Source organism: Cyprinus carpio, chromosome B18 (assembly GCF_018340385.1).
Source record: "Cyprinus carpio isolate SPL01 chromosome B18, ASM1834038v1, whole genome shotgun sequence".
NCBI classification, from domain to species: domain Eukaryota; kingdom Metazoa; phylum Chordata; class Actinopteri; order Cypriniformes; family Cyprinidae; genus Cyprinus; species Cyprinus carpio.
Window position 1 is genome coordinate 12775813 of NC_056614.1, and position 3671 is coordinate 12779483.

General features: G+C 34.9%; 1 long non-coding RNA gene across 4 annotated transcripts; it reads right to left on the bottom strand.

Moving 5' to 3' along the window:
• Positions 1–951: 951 nt before the first annotated feature.
• On the bottom strand, positions 952–2742 carry LOC109052642. 4 transcript variants are annotated; one of them, XR_006156999.1, is made up of 4 exons: positions 2448–2742; positions 1745–1784; positions 1389–1481; positions 952–1276 (listed from the first exon to the last, which is right to left on the bottom strand). It is a non-coding gene; the product is annotated as an uncharacterized LOC109052642 (long non-coding RNA). The 4 variants fall into 4 exon arrangements; XR_006157001.1 differs by having other exon boundaries at positions 1745–1781; positions 2448–2485; XR_006157003.1 differs by having other exon boundaries at positions 1745–1781; positions 2427–2485.
• Between the last annotated feature and the right edge of the window lie 929 nt (positions 2743–3671).

The following is a 3671-nucleotide window of genomic DNA, read 5'->3' on the forward strand; positions in this document are numbered from 1 at the left end:
CATGGTGAAGGAGAGAAACATAGCTGTAGTACTCTCAAGTTTTTTTACCACATCTTCTGCACTGTTTAACTATTTGATGCATATTTTATGTATTGAACACAGTGAAAATAGCACATATTTGACCAAAATATTGTCAGCCAGCTAAATATCTTGATAGCGCAGTGAATTTGGATGCTACATTTTATTCAAAACCTGTTGGATATTGACTAAATATTTTCTATACCTCTGGTCTTTAATAAGATTTGCTCAAGAAAGAGGCAAGAATGAATTCATGAATTCCATCCACCATCCACCATGATTTCTGTTCTTTCCAACAACAAAGCTCTTGAACGAGACTAATTCGTAATTATAGCTTCAGAATTGGGAAGTAGGCAGTTTCCGATTGTACTTGAAGTCTGCATCAATGTTATTCTACAGTTAGTTCAGGTTATCGGATTTGATTGGACAGGTTACATACTGTAGTTCAGCCAGTAGATGGCGACAAGTGGCTGTTATTATTATTAAATAATTAATTTGACCAATTCCTTCAAAACACAAATTTATTTATTTTCTTTAACTTGATATCCAGTGTGTAGAAGTTCGATTCTGAAGAAAACAAGAACCACTTATATGATACCACACTGTAAAAAAATATATGCCTCTCCAACATAAAAATTTCTAGTGACCCGTTGCACCTAAAATTTTTAGTTGGCCCAATTTAAGTTGCGGAAACCAACTTTTTTGTGTTGTGCTGACTACCCCTGCATGTAGACTGAACTTGAAATAGAATGTTGTGTCAATTAAATATTTTCTGTTGACTAAACATAGCTTGTTGGGTCAACAAGCAGACTCAAATTGAAATAAAATGTTGTATTAAATATTTAATGTTGGCCAATAAGTCTATTTTTCATTAATGTTGGTCAAAATAGTCTATTTTTCATTATTTCAAATAAATTACACACTATGCTTTGATAAAGAACATTTTATGTATTTATTTAAATACATATGAACTTGCCTGTTAGGCTCAAGTAAAATATTACACAAGTATTCAACCAGTGCCAAAACAAGATCTGAGAGTTCAAGAAAGCATGACATATCACTCTTAGTCAATAGCTGTACTGGAAAAACAAATATCTGCTTTACAAAATGAAATTCAGTAAAACATGACAACTTCCTCCTCCAGTACTACAGCCACATTGACCACTGTGGGATATGGTCCTGAGTTTGTAGAACTGTCAGTCACTTCCAGGATCCCCATTTTCATGGCCTTTGTGTGTGGCCCCAGTGCCTCAGTATCCTGTGAAACACAATAAATGACTTTTAGTTTCAGACTGAAAGCATAATGTCTTATGCAATCACTACTGCATCACAAACAGTAATTCCATAATAAAGATATTCAAATTAATTACCTAAATAGTCTTTGAAATTTAAGCTGGCTCTCTCAAGTACAGGGGAAGACCATGAAGAACAGCAGACCTTCTATAAGTAGTTAGATCTGTGGTCTGCCAAAAAGACAGGTCATCAATAAGACATTATTAAGTCACTAAATTAACAAAGAGGTTACACATCTACTCTACCAACAGTTTAGGATCAACTACTCTTTTCACCATTGGGCTTCATTACAACCAACTTCATGAAATAGTTACCTGAAATACATTAAGATTACAATCTGCGAGGGATAATCAGCTAACAAGTGCAGCAAGTCTGCAGATCCCTTAAAGAGATACTCCACCGAAAAATGAAAGTTCTTTCATCATATACTCACCCTCATGTTGTTTCAAACCTGTATGAATTTCTTTCTTCTGCTGAACAGAAAGTAAGATATTTAGAAGAATGTCAGTACAAAATGCAAATGGAATTTGAAAATATTGACCATTAAAAATATTAAACGGAAACATGTAATGCTTAACGTTAACCGTTGGCAAACTGATCACGTTAAACAGCTTACAATTCTGGTAACATTAGCAGCTATTCGTTTTCGTGTTAGCACAACTTTTTATTTATTTATTTATTTTTATCGGACTGAAATGTTATTTTACTCTTGCAAAAGGAGGCTTTGTGCAAAGTACTAGCTGCTAACACGAAGGCACACGTGTTTTGAATGCCAACTAACTGTTAGAACTAATGTTAGCCTAAATTATCAGTCACTCTGTAATAGCAAAAGTGCAAGTTGTCAAGCCTAGCTGTTTGTTACAGTCAATTATCATACATATCATAAGCCAAAATGCAAATGGAATTTGAAAATATTGACCATTAAAAATATTAAACTGGAACATAACCGTTAGGGTCAACGTTAAAATCACATGCCAGTTGGAAAGGAATGCTAAGCTTTATGAGTTAAACATTTGATTTTCCAGCACTGCTAATCACTAGGTACTCACAATAAAGCTATTTCAAACTTTGTTGATAGACAGTAGATATATTCTTAACCTAAATTTGCTCATTACCTCGCAGCACAAAGCACTCACCACTGCAATGTCGTGACTCGTGGTGGGGGAAATTCCAGGAGGCGCCTGGTAGAACTCCTTTGCGCATGCTCAGATGATTGACGCTGTTCCCTCTTGCTCGGCCAACATAATATTTTTTGTGCAACGTTAAAAGTTCTGTCAACACAATTATTTATTTTCTCTTGATGAACATTTTGTAGTACAGTCATGGAAATCATGCAATCATTGACCAAACATATTTTTCTTTTTTGACACAACCATTATGTTGAGCCAACATTTATTTCCTCATTTGTACAACTTTTTGCATCAGTAATTTTTTACAGTGCAAATAAATGATATGATCTACATTAGTACATTGACTTTAGCTTGTCTAGTTTAAGTTTTTTGGTTCTTATGTTTTTGGTAAATAGCATGTATTTCAGGAAAAAGACTGGAATTTATTAAATTTCTGTAAACCTGTTTTAGTGCTACATTTTGGACCATTTTGGTAGTTTTCTGCAAGGACACATTGAGTAGATTACCTCAGACAACATTTTCATTTGATTCAAAAGAGAAATGCAGTGTTTTTTGCTGTGTATGCAGTAAAAGGTCATATGAATTCAGGAACGAATGACAGCCACATCAGTTAAACTGTCAACATGTCAGCGGTAACCTTTCGGAAGAAAAATATGAAATTAGAAAATTTAGGAAATATTTCAGAGCAGCCGAGTGTGCAATCATTGCTCATTAATGGAGACCTTAAACCATCTAGAGCTTTTAATTTGTAGAGGCCAGACAGCAGCAGAGGAGAGTGTCTGTGAGAAGCAAATTATTATTCACATCCACATGTGTGTGTTGAGAAATTGTTTGCATGATTTTATGGACTTTGAAAAGGTCAGTGTAGATACTGCTCACAGCAAATATAAAGTGAGCATACTGACGAGCACATTTACAGTGATTTTAACAAACAGATGTACTGTATTTACCTTTCGAATGACTTCACATATGGTGGGTATATAGATGTATTTGGAGGAATACTCACTGGATTCACCAGAATTTCTACATAAATTGGTCACAACAACAAACACACTCTGCTTAAACCACTTGAAATGTACTGGAAACATATTTGTGATGGTTAATCACTGTTCCCCAGCAGCGTAATGTCACACATTTGAGCTTTGAGAACAGTTTGACATCACCATCAAACTGACAAATTCAACTGGCTTTCACACCGACCCAGAGAGACGATGTTCCAGAGAGAATGCA